Raw genomic sequence first — 11,141 nt, 5'->3', positions numbered from 1 at the left:
TCAATATTTTTTGATACTAACCAAAATAGATATATGTACATAAGTTGTTCTTTATAATTCTCATTAAGCTTAATAAAAACTATTTTTAATTAGTGATCCACATTCTACTAACAAGGTTTAAACATTTTAATGTTGAATTTCCTAGGAGTAGAAGTTATTTTATCCACCTCTTGTATCGACGTTTGCTTATAATATTAAACTTATTAGGTAGTATACATACAAAGAAGTATCTTATTGCACTTGGTAAATTTCAGCACAACTTTTGTCCCTGTTCTATTTGTAATCAATTTTAACATATTAAAGGAACTTTTATAACACAACAAATTTGGTTAAATTATATTGAATAATTATGTCAGTGATTTGTGTAGATTTTCAATTCAAAAATTAGGCAGCGATACTATCCAAAGAATCTTGCACTACAGAAAATAATTAATAAGGAAATTGATTAACTCCTTGAGAGGGGATATAAAAAAAGCCCCACTAGCAGAGGCGAGGCGTCGAATGGTTCAGAGTGTTCACTGAACACCTTAACAAAGCTTCCTTTTTAGATTTTTTTTATTAGGTAAATAATCTGGCTATATTGCTACTTAACATTTTTTATAATAGCTTTTCCAAACAGATTAACATAAACACAAAACGTAGAATACAAACAAAATCACACATGTGTTAGTTACACCCAACATTACTTACAATTAATAAAAGAGAAAACACATTCCTCTTAAAATATACTAAGGTTCAAAATTAAAACTGCACCGCGTTGTTACAAAGCATGCAAATGAAATAACATTCACATTGGGACTATGTTCAATATTGAATACACAACACAAAACATACAAACAAATATATGTACGTAAAATAATCTTAACTCTTAAATTAATGCGTGCAAGCAGTTCAATAAAAAAAGTGCACTTCCAATGTTATGCAAAGTAAATACAAAAGAGAAAAGAAATAACTGAGCGAAAATCGCTTTACATTTGACGAGAGGATCATTCCACTAAACTGAACCAAAAGTTTATACAAAGCGTGCAAATACAATCAAAGTCACGGTTGGTGTTTTATATGGGGAAATGGTTCAGTATAAAAACTGAACCGGGCATTGTAAATACAAAGTAAAAGAGTAAATGAATGCATGAGAGTTTCTTTCTCTTATATAGAGGTTGGAAATAAATCAATAACAAAGTCATTATTGCAATTTAATACTAGCAAATGGTAAAAGTAAAGAAAAAAATTAAAGAAATTTGAAGTGAAAAATAATATTTAGAAATGAATTAATGTGTGATTAAAGATTTGATTCAAATATCTTTTTTTAAACGATCTTCTGAAAAAAAGATTTTAATTCATAAAATGAATAAACCAACTCCAGATATGAAGAATTTGATACCTGTTGTAAAAATGTCGAAATCTATGGTAAGTCGTCGTTTTCCTACAGCTATAGCTTTATGGTAAATAAAAACCAGTGGATCACAGGCTGCGAACATTTAAATAAATTGTTTTATTGGTCTTGTACGCTATTTGCTTGTGGAAAGGACAAAACTTAGAAGTAGGGGGAATACGTTATAGTTGGAATTCTGTTTTGATTAAATTGTGAACACCTTGCCAAAAAGCTGACGCCTCGCTACTGCCCACTAGCCCATATAGTTCCCCAGTGGAGCTCGTGAAAAAGAAAGATGATAGTTGGCGCTTATGCATAGATAATGGTTTTTTATGATTGCTTACTTTTATTGTGGTAACAATCATAATATAAAAAAGAAAGCAAAACTATTTAACAATATTACAATATAACAACAATATATAAAATAATATATGTATAGCATACAAGTTTTTATCTGTCAGAATAAAAACTGTTGACATTGCCATCTCCGTTTTTATTCTTCAATCTATATTTTCAATAGTAGATTATCGACAGATAAATGCACGCATACGCAATACCACGAATCCAACATATTCTAGATCAACTACGAGATGCGAAATACATCAGCAGCTTGTATCTTAAAAGTGGATACTGGGAAATACCTATGGCGGAAAATAGTAAGATATATACGGCTTTCACGATGCCAGGACGGGGATTGCACCAATTCCAAGTAATGTCATTCGGATTGCATTCGGCGCCAACAATCTTTCAGAGGGCTTTAGACGCAGTAATTGGACCAGACATGGAGCCACATGCGTTTGCCTACTTAGATGACATCATAGTCATCGATCATATACTGGAGCATATGACGAATTTGACTACAAAAGGTATCATTTTATAGTCATTACGGACCATTTGACCATTTAATGATTAAATAATATAGACAATCCCTCTGCCGCAATGCGCGATGGGCACTGTTCTGTGTAATTTTAATGGCCAAATTTGTTCATCAATCCGATGTTTCCGACGGGTTCAGTCAACCCGATGTGTCAGACGGGTTGACTCCTTATAGTTTGATTCCTTGAATTTAATATTTGAAACGATAATCCGAGAAGCAAATTTGAACTGCACTTGCACAATAGTTTACAAAAGTGTGATGTTCCTTGCGTATGTTGACGTATTGATATAATTATACTAAACACTCATGCCGTCTGTTCGTCTTTTTAAACTTGAAAAATTAAGCAAAGCAAGTGGGTCTGGTTCTAAATGCAGAAAAAACACAGCCCTTTCTGTTAACAAACAAATTTTCTGAGCGGTTTGGGATTCACGTCACTGTTAACGACTTTAAGTTCGAAGTTGTGGAAGACATTGTTTATTTGGGAACCAGCGTAAACATCACAAATCACGTCAGCGCAAAGATTCAACGAAGAATCGATTTTGCGAATAAATGTTACATCAGGCTAAATAAGCAATTGAGAAATAAAGCCTTCTTTCAATCTACAAAAATCAAGATTTAGACGTCTTTTATCAAGTATATCTTAGTGTATGGTGCAAACGCTTGGACAATAACCAACAGTGATAATAAAAGTTAGGTGGAATGGAAAGAAAAATTACTCAGAAGAGCTATGATCCCTTTCACGTTGGTAACGAATTTCGAGTTAATTGGAACAATGAGCCGTTTGAGCTAGTCCGCGACATTAACATAGTATGTATGTATGTATATTTATATAAGCACAGGCTTTGTGCTTATAATATTTTTCTGTACTTATTTAAAATCAAACAGTGATGAGCTTCAATTTCCATTTTGTTTCATTAAACGAGGCAGTGCTATTAATAAGAGAATCTTTATGAAGAATAAACTTAAATCAAAATTTGATATTTAAAAGACCGCAATTAGTGCATAAATTTTCATCATTGCCATAAGATCTTGCTAATTGTGGGCCTATATTATATGCAATAATATTACACCGATTTTTCGGACTCGCATATGATATAAGTATATGTTCTATTTATGAACAAATAAGTATATACCAACTCAAGCCGGGAACACTATGATTGTGTTCACAGTTCAATGAACTGTTCAGTATAATCGACAAGAGTCGATATCTTCAAATTCAGTGAAAGGTAAACAGCTCCCCCTACACAATTAAAGGGATGTGTTGGATACAAAAAACTAATTCCAAATAACACATACAGAATTTTAATAGATCTATTATATGATATATCATCGTTTTTGTGAAACTTTTTGAAATTTTGTTTTAGAAGTGCTTTTTGAATTTTAAACTTCTTCAGTTTTAACTTCAGTGAAATGAAAATTTGATATATTTCATTGAATGAAATTGACTGAATCCATTCATAAATGATATAGTTATATATATGCTCATATGTGTAATATAAACCATATTGTCCTTTTTGGGACATTATTGTTCTTTTCGGATTTGATTTATTGTCTCCAGAATTCGGATAAAAAGAGATTATTTGGAAGCAAACGCTTAACGACTATGCTGCTTAATTTAAAATTATTCTGTTTGAATGCAATAGAATCCAGTCATATCAGTTATTAACCTTAAAAAGTGTTTTACAAATGCAATTTTACAATACTTATATAAATATCTCTCTTAAATGTGGAACTGGAGCAATGTGATGTCTTAGTTTGCTTGTATTCGTTCAGGGATATACGAGTAGCTGTGTACAGTTTATCATTTCTAAAACTGTTTCTTGAAGTTTAAATAAAATTTATCAAAATTCTACTTCAAAATTTTATTAAACTAAAGTTTTAGTTTAAAATAATCGTAAAATGTTGTGCCTTATGTTAAGCAAACATGCCCGTCTCTGAATTAAAACTCCAGATGAGTTTAAAAGTCGGCATTAATAAGTTTAATTGAAGAACTAAAACGAAGTAGAATTTTTTATAGAAGCAATACTCGTACATTTCTAAGCATTTCATGTTGAACTGACATTAATTTAATACGTTAATTTAAAACTGTCACGCTTAGTGACGTTAGCGATTGTGATGGCGGCCCGGCGGTGGGTTATGCATCTATCGAGCAACTGAAGCAACAAATGCCAAGCACAGAGAAACAATAAATGTACAAAATATCAACATTGATAGCAGCTAATATTGCGCCAAGTATTAATCCGGCACAGCGGCCGGTCTTAAATGTGCCCGTTCGGTTCTAAGGTTGCGGATTGGAAAAAGTGTAGGCTGGGTTAGTTGTTAGTGCTGCGTGCCGCTGCTAATGTCATTTGACTGTCAACTGGCGCTAAGTCAATAAGACGTTAATTTAATTATACGGACTTCAACTTAATTAGTAGTCGACGTTTGTTTTCATCGTTTTTTATTTAAGTTTGTTTAACTTTTTAATTTTATTAAATTTTTTCTTCTATTTTATTAATTCAACTTATTAATTTCATGTGCACGCTCAGTGGCTATGTTGAGGCTTTTGTTACCTGAATGCTGATCAGAATTGCAGTTTGTCATTGTTTAGGTCCGAGGGGTCCCATTCATATCGAACGTACGTGCTGCATTAACAAAATGAAAGTTGTTTAGTAGGTTGCACTTGGGCATTATTACGATTTCGCGGTACGTCCATACGTTTTGTTATTATTTGGAAAATTGCACTTTTTGCCATTTCGAATGCTGGTTTGCAGATTTAAATTGCATACAAAGTCGAAGTGCGGCAGTATCTGATTTACAATGTCGAATAATGATATATATTTGGTAAATAAGATTTCGCTGATAAAAAGCAATTAGCATAACGATTTAATTTTACTGTTTTTTATTTGATTTATCTCGATTTTATTGAATGTTAATGGGAGCAAATCGATTGGTACTATAGTATTTAATCGCTTGAAAAGTATCTGCACTTATTTTATAAATGCGTTTATTTAATCAATTAAATCACGATATCGATAATGACTACCGCGGATTTCTATACTAAATACAAGAAATTCGCTTGCGCCTACTTATATTAAGATAGCGCAATACGCTATAAAAACAAGTTCGTGGAAAAGTCATGAGTTTTCAAGGATCAAAGATCGATAGTTTAAACTTAAATTAGTTTTAAATGATTTTTTGTACTACATAAAAACTGTACATTAAATTTAAAACAATTAACTTACTAGAAAACTAATTAAAAAAATGTTTTTATGTAATTTTAATATCCTGTACCTAACAAATATACCTATATGTGTATATTTACAAATATTTTTGTAACAATACAGTGTAATTCTGCTCTTCTCTTACCAACTGGCATATATATTAATGATTGACTAACTTTTCAACAAAATTGCCAACAATATACATATAATCAAATGAAAAGTACTCGTTCTTGGAAACTAAACTGACCACGTCAAAAGCGCAGTAGTCAAGGTTCTTATCATTACTGCAAAAATTAGGTTACATACAATCAGAGTGGGTACTACCAATTATAGACAATCAGCTGTCGATCAAGTTGGAGGTTACTGAACTCAGCCAAAATCTATTCTATTCTATAAAGCAATGCAAGTCTAAGTAAATACGAACATAAGTAAGTGCGTTTACACAACGTTAGTTTTAGTGCCAACAGAATTTCGATATCAGTGAAAGTGAGCCACCGTTTTGGCAACGCTGTGAGGTCATTATTAACATGTACCATACTGTTAAAATTACCCCAGTATTTGTCCTATTTCGATAGTGTTACAATTTTATACTTATTTATTTTTAAAATTCTGAAACTTACATTTTTAAGCTTTTATTGCCTTAATAAAATATAAAGTGCTTTGTAATCTTAGTTAAAATTGAAATATAATAAATCATTCTAAATCAATTAAAATCTAAATAAGCTCACACAGGGTCTTTCAAGATGTAGTTAAGAAAATAATAAACGCAAGGAAACACATAAATTTTAAATAAATTTTTATATCAATTACTAGTTCTTTTTGAGTTAATTTTTGATGACAAATTGACACACAGCTGGTAATAGTTTAATCGTACCTTGACAGATATTCATTTACTAAGCGTCGTGAGTTTCAGAATTCTTTAAAGTGATGACAAACGTCATAACTTTGATGACGAATTCAAATCACCAATACGGAATATTACACGTTCTAGAAATTTTTCGTACAATAACGCCAAATTAGGACATAATGTGTAACATATCTATATAACATATCTATATATATGCCAAAATTTTGTGTGTGTATATATGCCTCATCACTGAAGTAAAATTGTCAGTACTTTATAAGCTGTCGGATTTTTGACATATATCAATATTTTTGTAATATATACCATATATACATTTTTGACAAACTCAAAATTATCATGCAATATTAATGTGAAATACCTATTGTGTTTTCATCCGTTTCAGAAAAATGTTTCGAGTAGATTCTGGTCATATAAAAAAGTTGATAATGGTGTTGAAGTCCATATCTTTCTCAGCGGAAAAAATGTGTAAAGGATTTGGGCAAGTTGAATTACGTTGGCAGCTACTTTGAAGGCCACAAAATAAGTTTTAATTGATTGATGGTTTCTTTATTTTATGTGATAACTTCAAATATTTTCTATGTAAGAGAGACTAAACGTTTTGGGAAATAAGGCAAGCCTAGTTTGGAATGATAAAACAATAAGCCAAGCATGGAAAAACAATAATTTCATATAATTAAATCGCGGAAAACTGGAAGAAAATGTAACGAAAAACATTAAGAAGTTAAAGTCGAATTTATAAATACCTGGACCATAATTTAGGGACTCAGTATTTTAAAGAAAGCTTCAGTCGTGCTCATAGAATGTGGATTTTTAAAGCGAAGTGCAACTTAATTTATTTAGAAGGCAAATACAATAGAAACTACACTGTACAACCGCAATGAAACGGAAAACATACAGCACTTCTTAGGCCGTTGTCCATTAGTTGTACATTAGGACCTTTTAGACGAATTTGTTTTGAAAGACAATCTTTATGGAAAATGTGCTTAATGGAGAAAATGACCCTGATTGGAAAAGATTGATTAACTATATTAATAGTGCTTTGAAATACAGAAAACTAATTATAAACGAATTTATAATTTTTAATTAATATTTAAAACATTAACGATTTATTTGAATTCTGCATATTTTCTTTTTTGAATTGTAAATAGTTTCAAGCAAGAACGTAAATTTATATAAAACCAATACCTCCGTCAGACGACTATCAAGCCCAATGTTTATAGACTTAAGGCATAATACTTACTCATATTAAAAAATTTTGAAATTGAATAATAAAGAAGTATCTATCTATATATCTATCTATTTATATCTTGTGCACAAGGTATGTTATATTGGACTGAATATATTTTAAAAAAAAGTACACTTAATTAAATACAAATTATGAATGTTTTGTATAATATTCTTTAAAACGTATTTTATCTCAAAATTGAACTTGGAAATTATTCTTTTACAACAGATTTATTAAGAATGAGTTTGATTGCTCTTGGACCTTCAGATTTCCTGGACCTTCAACAAACAGCGATAATAGCGAATTCTAAAATAAATTCATTTTAATTTTCGCTCGAACCCCTTACAATTAAGTTAGTTATTCATGGATCGTTTACTTAAAATTATATTAAAAAACTAAAATTAAATAGGTTTAATCAAAACTCTGAGTGTTAATGAGTTTGAGTTGCATTTTCAATTGGTGGCAATTTCATTTACTTGCAAACACCTGAAGGTTATCTTAACGCAGAGTTGAAGCTCAAATCAAGCGCGAAAATTACTGTTTAACTAAAATTTGTATCTGCAGTTTATGACTTAAAACAAACATTTTATTGTTGCTACTGTTGTACAGCGACTGCCCCAGCACTGCCCGGTACTTGCTTTTGCCATTTAATGATCATTTTTGTTGCTGTGTATTTGCTTTACCAGGGAGATAAAATCTAATTAAGTTGTTAGTTTACTGGTTAGTTAATCTATGATTAGAAAAATATTTAAAACACAAACTAACTAAATTCATGAGAATAATAAAATACAATGAAAATCTCCCAATGCAATTAAATATTTTCGCATATTTATTCAGACGTCATATGGAGTTTATATATTATTTATTTTATATTTTTAATGGAGTAACATTAAAAGTAATCGCTGAACATTAATTTAATTGTCATAATTGTTATGCATGGATATCTTAATATCGAACCGCTTATTATTAGAGATACGACGGATAAAGCGAACGTCAAATCACTTTTAAAGAATTAATTTATTACTCAATTATGTTCGCTTTTATTATTTGTTTTTATTGCAACCAAAAGTCTATTTGCAAGAAAATTTTGAATAGGAATTATGCAGAAAACCTTGTATTGATGGATTAAAATTTCGGCTAAGACTAGTAAATATTGCTAAATACACTAAGTTTAAAGCTGTAAAAATAATATTGCAATAAAATTTAATTTTAATCGCCGTTGTTAATAAAAATTAAAATGTCTTACTATTTACATAATTTATTTTTAAACCAAAAATAAATAACCTAGCTATGTGGGAATGGGAAAAATATATATAGTATATTAAAACGACTTAGTTAAGGCTGATAAATTAAATAATTGTAAACGCTTGGCGTACTTAAACTTTTCTTAAACGTAACGACAAGCAATTTAAATACTATTAAATAGATATATTAATTCATAAACTGATACATATGCCGATGTTATCAAAAATATCATTCATCAAAAATATAGACTAAAGTAATACTATGTTTTGACAGCCGAATTTCCTTAATTTCGTGAAAATGAAATACAATTCATTTCGAAAGTGTTTATACTGTCCCAAATTAAGTAAATCATATGTTATTTGTTTATATATCAAATATTAAAAATTAAATGCTTCACACAGCAACATCAACTTATTATATATATATATATATTACTCATCTTACACCCATAATAATTAGCACATCTATTTAGTAAAAAATTACCTTTTTTAAGTTTTTCGTAAAGCTAGCAACATAATATATTAATCAGTAGAGAATATAAATGGTATCTAATCTTAATTTGTGAATTAACACCATGTGAGATAGAATCACAAAGTTGTATGCCTGATATGAAAAGGAAATGTTTAGATTTTTATACACTTTTCCCAACGTTGATTCAGCTTTTTTAATTTTTTAAATTCTTTCTAACTGTATTCTGTAAAATATCAATTTATGACTGCTACATATCTCGGTTTACAGCACAGCCTATGATTTTTTCAAAGCTTTTTTTCTCTTTTCAATCTTTTAACATATTTCGATTGCTCTCTAGTCTCCGAAGTGTAACGCTGATTTAAACTTGTTTTAAATAAACATTTCTGAAGAACCCTTTGAAAACATTTATGCGATAAAAAAAATCACTTGTTTTAAATAAATCCAATTTTTGTATTTTCAAATTTCGTCACTTTTAGAATATTTTCTATTCCAAACGGAATCCCTACTATTGGGCATAAAAATTTGATTATATTTTTGGTGATTACAATATAGCGCAGTATCTTGTCATTTAATACCTGATACATGGTTTCAATACAAATATGTACATATTTTTTAATGATTCTCTATGCTTTGTAAAGAAACTCTGTTTTATTCAGAAACTAAACAAAAATTAATTTTTAATCAATAAAAGAATTTTCAAATCTTACCCACTTCGAATAATTCTTTCAGTACGTAATATTTTACAAAGATTAAAATCGAAATGTGAAAAAAATTTTATGCATTACCAAGATACTCCCATCGTCGTTCGTTATTAATAGAAAATTAATAGAAACAATTTTACAGGTTTTGTATACTCATTAAATATTTCTAGACTTCCGGTTTTTCACATTGTACATTACGAACACGCCCATCTATCTCTCTCAGTGCCAATATGTTGTAAATGCATTTTAATTTTAAATTAAAATAAAATCCTTTATTAGCATGTAAAGATTTAATGCTCAGGATCGTGCCACAGCAACAGCCGCAGTAGACATAACAGGTTGTTGAGGTGTCTTGTTGCTGTCGTGCCCGTACAAGACATCTCCTGGCTGCATACATAGTAGTTACAAGCGCATCGGAAGCGTGACGCGCATTGCGTATAATGCTCACCTGACACACAGAATTACGTATGTTCACTCAATCAAACTATAAAAATTTTCATTCATTGCAAATGCAGCACATGTTGCACTACAACTGCAGTGAAAATCAAACAGCCAAGCTACTACAGGAGACGGACAGATCCAACCACTAGAAATATAACCTGTACAAAGGCTCGTTAGTGAAATACATGTAATATTGCGCTTGCGCATTTCTTGGAAAGAATCAATTTTAATGATGAACCTGGTTAAATGTGTAGGCAGGTACAAGAAAAATTTATTTGGGAAAATTATCACGTTTTTATTGATTGTACCCAGACGCCATACGAAACCACTAAAAATTGATTTTTTTCAAATTTTCGTTTGTTGTAAAAAACATACATAACTTTACAATATCTATAATACGAGTACATTCTTCTAATTTACAACATTTGCTATTTAACTTACTGTGAGAACATTTTTCTTAAATATACTCGAAAATATCTGTCCATTTGAAATTACTCAAAAAAGAATGTAATATAAAACATTTTTGTTAAAATTCGATATTAATAAATGTCACGTGAGGTTATTTTCTTACCCCAAAAGGATCTAGAACGCCAACTCATATGAGTACACACAGCCTTGCCTTATAACATTTGGTTCCCACCCCCAGCAAACATATGTATAACACATATGAGTATGAAAAAATTTCCCTTAAGAAAAATGTGTGCTTTTGCATGTGAAAGTAAAAGTGAAAGTTTTCACCCT

The sequence above is a fragment of the Teleopsis dalmanni genome, chromosome 1 (assembly GCF_002237135.1).
Source record: "Teleopsis dalmanni isolate 2A chromosome 1, ASM223713v2, whole genome shotgun sequence".
Taxonomy (NCBI): domain Eukaryota; kingdom Metazoa; phylum Arthropoda; class Insecta; order Diptera; family Diopsidae; genus Teleopsis; species Teleopsis dalmanni.
Note: the sequence above shows the minus strand (reverse complement) of the source record.